Consider the following 15,216-nt stretch of genomic DNA (forward strand, 5'->3'; position numbering starts at 1 on the left):
TAGGTATGCACAACACGGCAATAGCTAGACAAACATAATCGAATTTATAGAGAAAACCACATCATTGATATAAAACAACTTGAATGCCCTTTCAGAGTAGTGGAGATAGAAAAACAATTCTAAATCATGCTGGAATGCGTTAAAAAAAGATATACTAGTTTTAAAAAACCTGATTTAATTATTTGGAATGACAAAATGAGCTAGTGCATTGACTTTTGATTTTCCTGCTGATATCTTACAGGTATTATGCAGTAATTTGAACAAAACCTTCCTTGTTTAATTGCAGCAGATGGTTTAGCTTTTTTTTTTTTTTACTGCTGATCAGTAAATGTTCATGTGTAAAAATCCAAAGAGGTGATATTTTCCATAGTAGTTTTCAAACATAAGAAGAATTTTTGCCCGTTTGAAAATAATTATTTCCATGAATAAAAACGAAAAGCTGTTGCTTATAAAATTATTGTATTTCATAAAACTTAAAGTACCTATAATTAATGATTATGCAACAAACCAATAACTTATGCTCCACTGAAAATGAGAAAAAGTTGCTGATTTGACTGATTCTACATTTTTACTACTGTACTTGGAATTTTTATTTGAAAATATAGCAGAGTTCTTTTTAAACTTAGCTAACGTCTTTAACATATCACTCTGGTGTACACATAAAAAAGGAAATATAAGCCAAATAAATTGGGTAGAGAAATCTCAAAGCATCTTCACACTCTGAGTATGATTCCCCTGAATGCCTTTTCTATTCAGAACCGTCTATGTCCATGTTTTTCTCTCACGCAATATCCTCTCCGCTGCCATCAACAGCATTGATGATACAATATTTCTCAAAATACCGCTCCCTTGATGGTTCCAGTTCTTCGTTTTTTTTTTGTTTTTGTTTTTGTTTTTTTTTTTTCTAAGCTGTTGACACACTTTCTGCAAGTTTTGATTTGGTATTTTCTTGACCTTACATTGAGGAATTCATGGAAAGCTTCAGACCACAAGGAGGACTCATATTCTTTCTTTAATGCGTTCATAAATGGCGTATTAACTGAATGGTAGTGGCTGCTCATTGTGCCATCATGAATTCAATCCCCATCTGTGCTTGCACTGCCAGTGCTAACTTGCATTGCGCCTGCTGCCCTGTTGGCAATTGTTAACATCCTATGGATTCACAGAAACAGTCTGTTTCCAGGGCCATGAAATATGTGCAAACATGTATTTCCTAACAGCAAAAATATGACAGTTGGGAAAGTCAACCTAGAACTTATTTCACATTTTTTTCTAATATACTTGAACATTCAACATGTATAATTTGAGTTAAATCGTTAAAAAAAAATACCGAATATTTGCCTTTAATGGGACTTTAATTTATTTGCTTTGAAGGAAGAAAAATGATTAATCAAAGGTAGCATACATAATTTACTTATTTATGATAGTTATGATTTATTTTCTGTCTTCCCTCCACTAATATGTTAGCCTCACCAGAACAGAACAGGGATTTTGCTTCTTTTGTTCACTGATGTGTCCCTAGGATTTGGAATAGGGCCTGGAACATAGTATGTATTTAAGAACTATGGAAAAAAATGGATCACAAAGAATTTTGATCATTAATTCTTTATTGGAATTCATGATTGTGCCATTAGTACTTCTATTTCTAATTCTATATTTAATTTTATTTACTTTTTATCTTTACAATGACTCTTCCGATATCATAAATGGTGAGTATTGGAATAAATCATGAAGTTGTGAGGTCAGGAATGATGTCTTACTGGTGTCTTTATGAGTAAGGAATTTAGTGCTTATCAGGGTGTCAGGCATACAGTAGGGACTTGATAAGTGTTTGTAGAATACAAGCATTTAGTGAATTGTCAGAGTTTAGTTAAATGCTGTGCTAAATAAAAACTAACAGAAAGTTGACAAAATTCAGAGTTAGATTAGAGAAGGTAGGATGCATTGAGACCAAGATATTAAATATGTAACTTCATCCAAAGATCAATACCTAGACGAAATTTTGATATACTCTGTTGCATCTTTATCTCAGTCACTAAATCATCCGTTAGCCATTGCTGATGATTAACTTTGCTGGTATTGGATTTTTACATTATAAACTCTTAGGTAACTATGTGTCATATTCAGAGATTCATTTGGGTGGTGTCAATAGACAGGGATACAAATTCTATTTGAAAAGGTCTGTGGTACCTGTGTTATCAAACCTCCTGAAACACTAATAATAAAAACAATAATAATAACAACGGCTCCCTGAATGTGTCCAGTTGGCCAGTGCAAAAGCACAAAGCCTTAGCTGTCTATTTCTTGTCAATTAAAGTAGGAGCCTCTCCCCTGTAGAACTCCATTAAAAGGAAATAGCACATTAGGGTTTTCCAAAGTTTCATCTTTAGAGGCAAAATTATTCATGAGAATGTAGAAATTATTACATTAGAATTCTACATATTTCTAAAAGATGTAAGATCCTTTTGCAAAATGATGGAGTAAGTACACGATTTCCCCCATCATATATAAAGTCAATGGGAAAGTCAGAACACAAACCAAAGGGTACCAATCCTCTTTATATCACCTGAAAGCTAATGCTGATCCCTGCCACTCATATCGTCCACCCTTGATTTGCAAAAGGAATCTTTACTACATCATGCAAACAGTACATTATTGCAGAGTGAAAGGGGCTGGTTATGATAAATAACCAAACATTTATGCTTGAGATTCTCTTGCAGATAAGGTATTCAAATGGTATCTAAAAGTGAAGAAAGAAAATATACTTGAGTATGTATGCCTCAAATTATCCACTTTAAATATGTAGAGTGTGGTGAGGGTTGGCATATGGTTTGCCTATAGGACTTAATCTTTAGATATAGTTATTATTAATGGGAATAAATGCATTCCAGGATCGTAATTCTTCCAAGTTCAAGAACATTAAATATATATGTTTTGAACTGCATAATGGTGATTTCATTGAATTGCATGTTTAAAAATAAAGCAATCTCCTTCAGAATAGGTGTCTATCAGAATGTAGCCTACATCCAAAAAAAGTGTTATTAGCCATATTAAATAATAATGTTTAGGAGCCAGAGCTCTAGTAAGGAAAACCAAAAAATTGACAAGTGGATATTTCTTTAGAATATGTCAAAAATACAATCAGCTAAACATAATAATATACAATAAAATGGCCATATGGTATATAGAATAAATGAGCAGTTTACAAAATGTAAAACTAAAATGTTCAAAATATGAGTTCTTGCAGTAAATATTTCTCTTAATGTTACAATTAAGTTGCACTCTAAGACTCAATGGAGAAGTCTCAAGGATGGAATATTTTTGATTGCCTTGCACTGACAGTGAGAAATTTAGAAGTTTGGTTGAACTGTAGAAATAGTAAAGGTTCTTTGGCCGGGTGCAGTGGCTCATGCCTGTAATCCTAACACTTTGAGAGGCCAAGGCAGGATTGCTTGAGCTCAGGAATTTGAGACCAGACTGAGCAAAAGTGAGACCCTGTCTCTACTAAAAACAGAAAAAATTAGCCAGGTGTGGTGGAGTGTACCTGTAGTCCCAGTTACTTGGGAGGCTGAGACAGAAGGATTGATTGCTTGAGCCCAGGAATCTGAGGTTACAGTGAGTTATGATGACACCACTCGACTCTAGCTGGGGTGACAAAGCAAGACCCTGTTTCAAAACAAACAAACAAAAAAAAAGCTTTTTGCCACTTTCTAATAATGTTATGTATCTGTCCTTTCTCATTTTCTATAGTAATGATTAAAGTGGAATAAAGTGTACTAAAAGAGCATTCTGGAACTTCTAGCCTAATGCATATAGGCTTTTGAGGTTCTTTGGGTAGAGGAAATAAATTTTTAAAATCAAATAAGCAATTCTACACACCCCCACAGCATGTTATCTCAGCATGATGTGAAATACACAAAGATGGCTCAAACCCAATCATAAATAAAGGCATCTTAGAGATGAAGACATCTTAGAGATAAAGACATCTCCCACAACCCATCCTGACTATGTGAGGTGTGGAAAGTGAGAAAGAATTAAATCAAGAAAGCCTATATTAAAAAATAGAGGTCATATTTAACAATGTATAACCCACTGTAAAAGTAAGCGTGACTGCAGATTATAAAAGTCTATGTGGGAGAATGCAGCTGATCAATGACTGGCAAAAATCAGGGATCACCAAAGAAAAAGAAAATCATTTTGTGCGTTGAGCAGCTCACATGTCATGTATGACTTCCAAGTTCTGCAGCTCTGCCTTCTTCCCACACAAAACGGTTAGCCTTTCTATTCTGGCCACTGACAAATTACAAGTTTCCTGAACTGACTGGAAGGCAAGAGAAATATCAAAGTTATGCATTCTGGAAGGCACAAGCAAAGCCCCAAGTTTACTTCTTGAAAATGAATTCATCCACCCTCATGCAGCTCTCGTGCACTGTGCTTTACCATAAGTGTCTCAAATCCATTTTTGATACTGCAAAGCTGCATATTTTATGAAATATGTGATAACTTCACACATCTGAGATTAGAATTTGGCTGATTGTTCTTTCAAAAGCTAAATAAAAACCAGGTTGATTGCTACAGCACTTTGTCAAAGATACCAATTGGAATCCATACATCACAATTGGAACTGGGGCAAACTCACACCACATTCAACGGCTAAATATATAAATTAGTTCCTCAGAAATACCTTTTGGTAAACCATCATTAAAACTGGCATCTTTCCTAGTGTTAGAATCTCTTCTATACCATCAACTATTTTAAAAAATTGTTCCATTGGCATGATTTAAATGTTTTAAATAACATTTCTATGTTTTGAGTAGTACCCAACTTTTCATCTTAGTTCAGCCTTCTATAAAATATTTATAAAATGACATCTAAAATGTGCGAAAAGTCTTTATCTCGTGTTCTTGCCCTTTATTAACTCTCTACAAAGAGTGATATAAGTAAAAGCATGAAATTAAATGTGCAGTAAATGCAACTGTGCAAAAAATTATATTGCATCTAATCAGACTTTGAAGAATAAAATAAACTTAAGAGCAAGGGCATCAATGGATGGCAATAAATTGCTGTAACTATCATAAAATAACCTGTACTGATGCTCTTTCCTGAAATTAAATTTAAAATGAATTGACCTTTTTTTGGTAACAGTTTTTGAGAAGTTGGTATAGACAGCTCATTTTTGTGTTTAGGGACTTCAAAACAGACCTGTAAGAACATGAAGAGTTGGATTGATGTTGAAAATCTCAGCAGCCAAACTTTTCCTGTTCAAGATTTGTCAAATCTAAGAATATCACTAGAGTGTCTGCTATTCCTTTCTAGAAAAGTTATGATCTATCAGCAGTTATTTAAATAGGGCTGAAAGTGGTCTTTACCTGATTGGATGATATAAATCTCAAGACGATAGTAGAAAAACGACTGGGGAGGAGAAATAAATCCCTCAGTGTTCCCATAAATCATGTAAAAGAGCCTTCAGCCCCTATGTATCAAGGTTAAATTTACACATTTTAGCACACTTTAATATAATGTGTGGACAGAGATGAATATTGTATTGGGGGTTGATTTATAATAGTTTAGAAGTTTCTATAAAACTAATTTTGTGTTTCCTTATAAATTAGTATCACACACCTATCTGGAATGAGTACTTAATGGAAAGCTTTCATTAATATTTAAACTATAAACGTACACAAAATATGGAGAGCTTCTAACACTCACCATTTTCTGAATAAAATTTTGCCAATTCCTTTGAGTTTAATATCTTTCTCCAGGAATAAATCAACTAATAATGTCAAGGTATTTCTAACAGCAATAGATCTAGATGTCAAGGACAGTCTGACATTCATTAATCCATAATGAAAAGTGAAAACACAAAGGAAAACAGACTGTTTCTTACTTGGCATCAATTTAATCAATCAAGTAGTTAGACAGCAGTAGGACAAACATGTTGAAACAGAAGCTAAATATCCATTCGTCCAAGTTGTGCAGGAGGTTGGATTAGACACACTGGAAGGTACTATGGTTCTATGATTCTAAAGTATCACAGAGCTAACAATGAGAATACAGATCAAAGAGTACTGAGTCTCACCAAAAAAAGGAAGAGTTTAGTAAAAACACTGTAAATAATTTATGTTATATAACCCCCTACATGAACTCATATTTGGTTATAAATCTGCCATATTATTATCCAGGAGTAGCTGCTGTTGGTGCCTGCCATGTCCTCTTGGGCATTTTCCTTGTCACATCAAAGGCTGCTTAACAAAAACACCCGTGACTCTGCCTTTGGTCTTTGTCTGTCAGTGGGCTATACTCAGCCTGTGTGGAGGGCAAGCCATAAGCACTGGAGGGTTAAAGCACCTGGGAGCAGCCTTCAGCCAAGGACAAAAGCTCAGGTGGTGGAAACGTACCCCGGCTTCCTCATCCGTCAGTTGGAATAGCTTTGAGCAGTACCCTACCCCGTCTCCCAGGTTCTCCAGTAGGATCTAGCTCCAGTTGCTCACACTGGCAAAACATCTTGATAATACTCCACCATTGACTGGCTTCCTATTTTTTCCCTACCTCACTTCTGTACTTCCTGCTGGTGTCTCTAGAAATCACCTCTCATAAAAACTACTGGTGCAGATCTTTTGTCTCTGGGTTGACTTCCGAGGAAACTCAAGCTCTAGGCAGATATATTCACTCTAGAATGAATCAAAGAACTTTATATGTGATTAGTTAAGTGAGACTGGCTAACTTTGGACCAAAAAAAGCAACTTGCTGATTGTTAACTAAGTGGCCATTTTATAAAGTATGCATAGAATATGTGAATGAACAAAAATAGCTAGGTATTATAGCAAGATTTCTCAACCTCGGCAGTGTTGACATCTTGAGACTGATACTTGTTTGTTGTGGAGATTGTCTTGTGCATCGTAGGATCCTTTGCAGCATCCCTGGCCTCTACCCACTAGAGTTTAATGGAACAGTAATGACAACCAAAAATGTCTCTAAACATTGTCAAATGTCCAGGAAGGGAGGCAAAATCATCCCCCATTATCCCCCATGAAGAACCACTGGATTATAGAAATAACTTCCCATTTAATGTATTCAATTAAAGTCACTCCTTGGCCGGGCGCAGTGGCTCACACCTGTAATCCTAGCACTCTGGGAGGCCGAGGCGGGTGGATCGCTCAAGGTCAGGAGTTCGAGACCAGCCTGAGCGAGACGCTGTCTCTACTAAAAATAGAAAGAAATTATCTGGACAATGAAAAATATATATAGAAAAAATTAGCCGGGCGTGGTGGCACATGCCTGTAGTCCCAGCTACTCGGGAGGCTGAGGCAGGAGGATTGCTTAAGCCCAGGAGTTTGAGGTTGCTGTGAGCTAGGCTGATGCCACGGAACTCTAGCCAGGGCAACAAAGGGACACTCTGTCTCAAAAAAAAAAAAAAAAAGTCACTCCTTCAACGACCATGTACAGAGTGAATACTATGTACCACACATGGTGTTAGTAGATGATCAATAAAACACACATAGTTCCTGATTTCACAGTTTATTTTCTACTCAGAGGAAAATAATTAAAACATTTACCGTACAGTGAGAAACTATCCTTAACTGAAGCATTTTCCAGTGGAGGCTGTAAAATGAATAATTTCTCCACCCCCTGCCCAACCTTATAATGAATTCAAAAGTGTGAATATATGCCCGCAAACTGTATATGATTTTAGTTCTGATGAAGCAAAAGACTGCTACTTTTCACAGTATAATTTCTGCATAGTGGGAGTGAAGGATGAGATATCTGCCTCTGGTTCCTGCTTCATGCCTTCTGTGTTGAAATATGACAGGAGACTGAGCACATTTTGCTTTCTTCTGCTACTGTAATTTTATTCTTTTCCTTTCCTTGTTGCATGTACTTTACCCATACCTTCCACCTACCTTCTCCCTAAAAGTTTTATTAAAGAACATGCGTGCTATGGTTGAACAAATTCAAACAATTATAATAACAGCAAAAAAATTTAAGAAACATTAGAAAGTGATTTTTTTTTTATTTTTAGAAACGTTTGCTTAGAATTTCTAAGAGACTGTTCCTCCTAACCTCATATAACTTCTTTCTTATGAATCATACTGAAATCATCTTTACCATGTCCTGGTACGACTGTTGTAGGAGGGACAGTGGGGCTCCACCCTCCCCCATAGCTCTCTCACCAATCCTGAGGGTGTGGAAGGCCTCCTTGACTGGCACTCGACCTGACGGCTTCCTCTTGTCCTATAGACCTGTCCCAAGGGACACTCAGGGAGTGGAAAGTGTGGCAGCATTAATGCCTCTAGAGCAGCACTCAGCCCAGGACGCATGAGAACTGGAGAATTCCAGCTTCTGAGGTGTTTCCCACACTCTCTCCCAGTTTTCCAAGTGTAACTTGGTCGTTGTCTTCCTTCCATATCCCACTTCTTCATGCCCCTAGAGTGCCGTCTAGGATAATGTCATCAATAAAGCTTTCCACAGAATAATACATTGCAAAAACTCAGCATTCCAACTCAGGTTGGTAGAATGGGTCAAAAGGAAAAAGGTCAGCGCTTTTGGGAGTTTACAGTCTAGCATGAATGTTAGAAATTATTAGTAATACGTAAAATATTGCTACTCTGTTAAACACCACATAGGATCTGGAGTTAAAGGGAGAAACCCAGGCTGGAGATATAAAATTATAATATATTTAAATATTTTTTCCACATTGATTTTTTGGGGGGACAAGGTGAGGGGAGAGGATATCATTACAATAGTATTAAATAAAATCCCTTCATATTTTGACTTGTTTTTAATGCCTTGGATTTTTTAATGCCATATTGTTCTTTTGAAAGAATTCTAATAATCAGTTCTCAGGGAAGCATATAAGAAGAAACATAATTTGCTCAGCAGTAGCATAATCCTTCTTATATACACTCTGATCCGACAAAAGCTATGTTAGTAGGGAATATCATCACATCTGTAGTTCCTACAGACAAATTCAGGCACCTGGTATATGTGTGGTGATTGCATTTCTGAACAAATCCACGGATGACATTAAGATTAAAATGCTGCCTGGTACTCCACCATGTAGAAAAAGTAAATTGTCCAGTTGCAGCAGATAACAATTGTTCAAGTAGTATGCTCTCAAAGTCCAGGCCTTAAATAAAGGAGAATAACTGCTATTTAAAATTTTACAATTGAGTGTTTTATCCAGGTTTTCAAAAACCTATATCATCTGTGATTTATACAGGGTTATTTTGCTATGTTCAAGTCTATGTAAATACAGTGGTGGGTGTAATACATCCTTAATACATAATTTTAAACCATTTTGTGCTCCTTTTAGCTAAGTGTGTTACAAGATAAAATGTGCATATAATTGTGTTTGTGAGAAGGGTGCTTTCAAGCGAAGAAACACTGACTAAAGGAATAATTTTGCAATTGGGAGATAAATATTTCCAATATATTTTCTTCCACTAAAAACAAAAGATTATATGACAGCACAGAATTGACATGTACCTTGTTTTGAACTAATAAGTACTTTCTCTAGATAAAAGAATATTTCTTTAAAACAACAGTGTTTCATTTTATTTCTTGTTTTCTTTTTTTCCTGTCAAGATACTTCTCAGAATAATGTTGTTAAGTGCATAAGCTAAAACACATAGGATTGCAAAGGAAACAAATTGTCTGGGAAAATAATTATTAAAGTATGAATAGAATATACGTGTGATACAGCAAAATATATGCACCTCTTTAATAACATATTAAAAATAAGATTTAACAGTATGTCTAATAACCACCATAATTTTTAAATAATGATGAGCAATATTTCAAGACATCTTCAAAATTTATAATGTAATACAAAAATGTCTGTGATTTCTATTAGTGATGGCGTTATAGGTACTACTAAAACTACTGTGAATTGTTGCCTACTTCCATAATTAGTGGACACACTGAAAATCAAGATGTAATTTTATATATTTTACCATTCAAGTTCACAAACTCTCTGAGTTTTACTAGGGACCACTTGATAAGAACTCCTGTTTTAGAGTAACAATATAACATTGGTTGATACTGCTAAAAGAATCTCAAGGATCTTCTAATCTGAAACTTGTTTTAACAGAGAAATGATTACAATTTTTCAGTTCTTATACAAAATAAGTTTTCATTTTCCAAATGGGGATTCTTAAGAGCTGTGGTAGCAATTCAAATATCTACAGGGAATGCAAAGGTAAATTAATAAAATCGGCCAATTATAAAGCAATAGGAGTAGTGAGGAATATGGTAAGCTGGAGAACACAGGCCCTTTCTAAAGGAAATTACATATATATGTATAGGCATATACCAAATAAATGCCTCAGGGTCCAGCTGGTCCAATTTTTTTACTCTGTCAAAATGTGCAAAAGGAATAAATAGACAGTTTTACACATTTTATGTATTTAAAAGCTATTCACAAGTATTTTCTTCTGTCTTTCCCACCTCCCTATGTTTAACAGGCAAACAGATAATATTAATATTACCCCTGTTTCACAGGATAGGAAAATAGATGAAGAACAATGTGTCACATAGCTAGCTAGAAAACCTAGACATTATAGCCAGCATTCTGCTTTCCTCTAAAGAATACCTCATTGCTGAGACCTTGTGTTTGAGATCTTGTGTTGGTGAGACATATTTAGAAAAAAAATGTCAAATTTAGCTTCGTGTATGAGCAAACAGTAAAACTTAACTTGCAAATGAATGCATAAGATAATAAGTCCCTGTGTGCTGAACTGTCTATTATGTTCATTGTGCTTAATTCTTGACTGGTATGTAATTCTGGTCATAACAATTCTACAAGGTAAATGTTGGCATCAATATTAGATACTGTGACTAGTATTAGACAAAAAAGGAGTACAATTAGGGAAATCTCAAAGCAACCATCGGCACCATGTAGTAAATATATCATCATAACTGTTCTCTCACATTTCTGCTCCCATCTGGGCATAAACTGAAACTTCTAAAACCAATGCCAAGGCAGAAATAATCTTTTGGTTAGAATGTTGCTATGCCCAGCTTTGTTAAATCAACATTTCAGAGAATCTTGTGGCCTCTGTATCTCTGTTGACGTTTTTAAGAATGTTTTATGTGTGCAGGTTAATTCACTCTATGAGGTTTTTAAGTTAAAATTATGTGATCTATCTCTTTCAGAAGAGAGGAGCAAACCTATGGCAAAACTTAATTTTATTTGAAATGTTTATTGCTATTTACTTAGTCAAATGAAAATAAAATTTTAAAATATATGTCTATACATATATACATTTAATTGGTACCATAATACCAATGGTACCACATAATACCAAATAAATAACAATTAAAATATTTAATTCTCTAAATAAATACACTATTGAAAAATTTGATGAAAGTATTCTCACCACAAAAAAATGATAAGTATGTGAGTTAATGGATAGCTTAATTTGTTCAATTAAGCCATTCCACAATGCATACAGATTTTAAAACATGTAGATGATAAATATATACAATATTTATTTTTCAATTAAAAATAAATAAAAAGAAAAATTTTGCTATTTTTACTTTCTTACAGACACAAATTTATGTTGATGATACACTTAATATATCACTTCTAATTCTTCACATCACATAGCTTTCCAAATTTTTCCATCTCCCAATAGTTAAAATTAATACTATATTATTCCATTGTAATTTACATTTGAAATTTAGTGATAAATGTTTTATTTGTATTACAAGCTTTAAAAATAAAAGCAGACAAAAAAATAAGTTAATATTTATAAAGAAAATCCTCAGAAGTATTAAATTTAGATGTTAAGCACTTTTATGTCATTGCATGATAAAAGTAATTGTTTTATTTATACAGTTTCTAACTTTTCACAAAGAACATGTATTAGTGTCATAACAAAAGTTAAATGTGCATTTAAAAATGCATTAGAATTGCTCACATATTTTCTCATTCTGTCTATAGAAAAATCATAATTTTATTTCTTAAATGAAGAAAAATAAAGCAAGGTAATGAACTAAGGAGAGTTGAACAAGGAGAGAATAACTGAGATTATAAAAGATGGTAAAGAAATTCGTCTGTAACAAGATGACATTTGATCAGAAACTGAAAGAAACAATATAGCCACATGTGAAGAACAGTGTTGAAAGAAAGAAAGAGAGTTTCAGGAAAGACGTCAGAGAGGCGACATGCTTTCAAATAACATTTATAAACACCAACTCTGCATGTTATGCCAGGAAAGTACCAAACAACTAAAAGATATGCTCCTTCCCCTCAGGAAATTTTAACTTGAGACAGGGAAAAGGAACCATAAAAAATTCAAGATAATTTCTCTTGCATATTAAAAAAAACCTCAATATACGCCTATCTTTAAAAACCTTTTCTATTTAATCTAGGGTGTTTAAGACAGATTTTTTATTATTAGATGTCGCTAAAGCTTGCAATATCTAGTCTCCTGTGATTAAAAGCCATTGGCTATTTGCATTTAAGTCTTTTCAAAATAATCAAGATTAAGAGTCTATACTTTCTCCATAATTTAATTTTAAAAACTAATTTATATTTCTTTCCATGGTAATAAAAAAACAGATCCTATGCCTTTAAATTTATTCAGACAAATCCTCAACAGACTCTAAAACATCAAAGCAACAAAGTTACATGAGATCTAACATTTATGAAATGCTCTTTGTAAAATGCTGTTATTGTCAATATGTAAAAATGTTTAAACGTATTCTTTCAATAAATATATTGGAGTTTTGCATTATAATTCCTCAGCACAACAGTTAACTTATAGCCTCTTCACTTACATGCCAACATTTTCAATCATGTGCCAAATTTACTGCTGCTACAACTGAAGAGCTATCATGTACTGACACATCTGTTAGATGGGATGTTCGGTTGATCGAAATGTGTGATATCATGTAGAGTGGAATAGTATAATCTCAGATGAACATTCTATCAAGCCAGTGCTGGAAAACACCACATAATTACTAGACCAAAAAGAACTTTGACTTAGGAGAAAGAAAAGGCAGTGATTACAGGATTAGTAAATAGTTAAATAAACTGATGAAATTAAAAGGTTAACAAGCATCTTGTGTAAAAAACAGTGGGTACAGTTCAGTCCCATTCAAGTGTGGCACCAATAGCCTGAAGGGTACCTCCAACACAAAATAGTTGAGAACCAGTGAACAACCATGTGTTAAGCTCCATGAATAAAATTTCAACTGGGAAATTCTGTAAAGCTTCATTTATTCATTTATCAGATATTTAATGTATACAAGGTTAGGAAAGAGAATAGTAAATGAGTTAAACATTTTCCCTGCCCTCACATGGCTTAAAATCTAGTAAGGATATAAGCAAGGAAAAACATTTTTATAGAATGCTCACTTTTGGTAGCACATATACTAAAATTGGAACAATACAGAGAAAATTTGCATGGGCCATGAGCAAGGATGACATGTAAATTCATGAAATGTTCTATACTTTAAAAAATTTGGCTTTCAAGAAAAAAATATTGCTATAGAAGAGAACATTAAAAGTGCTATGGATATACATATCCACACATCTAGAAAATGCAAGGTGCACTTTTATGCTGCCCATAAGAAAACTATTTTAGGCTGGGCGCGGTGGCTCACGCCTATAATCCTAGCACTATGGGAGGCTGAGGCGGGTGGGTGGTTTGAGCTCAGGAGTTCAAGACCTGCCTGAGCAAGAGCAAGACCCTGTCTCTACTAAAAATAGAAAGAAATTATATGGACAGCTAAAAATATATATATAGAAAAATTAGCTGGGCATGGTAACACATGCCTGTAGTCCCAACTACTCGGGAGGCTGAGGCAGGAGGATTGCTTGAGCCCATGAGTTTGAGGTTGCTGTGAGCCAGGCTGATACCATGGCACTCTAGCCCAGGCAACAGAGTGAGACTCTGTCTCAAAAAAAAAAAAAAGAAAAGAAAAAGAAAACTATTTTGATATAAATACTAGGTTAAAGGTAAAATGGTGGAAATAAATTTACCATCTAAATGCTAACCATAAAGAAAAATGAAAGGATATCTATAATAAAAAAGACGAAGTCACAAGTGTTAGAACCCTCATGCATTGCTGTTGGGGATGTAAAATGGTACAATTACTTTGGAAAACAGTTTGGAAAACTTCCTGATAAAGTTAAGTATAAAGTTACTAGGCCTGGCACAATGGCTCACACCTGTAATCTCAGCACTTTGGGAGGACAAGGCAGGAAGATCACATGAGCCCAGGAGTTCAAGACCAGACTGGGCAACATAGTGAGATCTCTTTTCTAAAATAAAATAAAATAAAATAAATAGCTGGGCATGGTGGCATGCACTTGTAATCCCAGCTACTGAGGAGGCTGAGAAAAGCGAGTCACTTGAGCCTAGAAGTTTGAGGTTGCAGCGAGCTGTAATCATGCCACTATACTCCATCCAGCCTGCATGACAGAGTAAGACCTTGTCTCTGAACAAACAAACAACAAGAAGGTTACTGTATGACTTAGAAATTCCACTCCTAGGTATATACCAAAGATAAATGCAAACAGGTACATGAAGTGTCATGTACATTATTTATAATAACCAAAAAATAGAAACAGCCTAAATGTCCATCAATCAGTGAATGGATAAATCAATGTGGTATATTCAATGGGGTAGGCAGAATAATGATCCCCCAAATATATGTATAACCTAATCTCTGGAACCTGTGACTATATCACCTTACATGGTAAAAAGGAACTGTGCAGATGTGAGGAATTTAAGGACGTTGAAAGTGGGATATTATCCTGAAAGATCATAATGGGCCCAGTGTAAACACAGGTATTCTTAAAATTGGAAGAAAGAAGCAGAAGAGTCCATCACATTGATTCAGTATGAGAACTACTGGCATTTGTTGGCTTTGATGAGGGAGGTTGCAGGCTATTAGCCAAGAAATAGAGACAGCTTCTAGAAGAGGGAAAAAACAAGGAAATGGACTCTCTCCTAATGGTTACAGGAGGAATGCAACCCTGCCAACACCCTGATTTTAGCCAAGAGAAACTTGGTTGGACTTGTAACCTACAGAACTGTAAGATTATAAATATCCTGTTTCAAGCCACTATATTTGCAGTAATTTGCTATAAATAGGAAGCAAATATATCATGCAATGAAATATATTATTCATCCATGAAAATAAATGAGTGTTGATACATGCTACGGAATGGATGAACCTTGAATACATTATGTCAAATGAAAG

General features: G+C 34.7%; 1 non-coding gene across 1 annotated transcript; it reads left to right on the top strand.

The window, feature by feature from the left end:
• The first annotated feature begins 13,355 nt into the window (after positions 1 to 13,355).
• On the top strand, positions 13,356 to 13,463 carry LOC123623663. Its single transcript, XR_006729957.1, has one exon. It is a non-coding gene; the product is annotated as a U6 spliceosomal RNA (small nuclear RNA).
• The last annotated feature ends 1,753 nt before the right edge of the window (positions 13,464 to 15,216 follow it).

The sequence above is a fragment of the Lemur catta genome, chromosome 18 (assembly GCF_020740605.2).
Source record: "Lemur catta isolate mLemCat1 chromosome 18, mLemCat1.pri, whole genome shotgun sequence".
NCBI classification, from domain to species: domain Eukaryota; kingdom Metazoa; phylum Chordata; class Mammalia; order Primates; family Lemuridae; genus Lemur; species Lemur catta.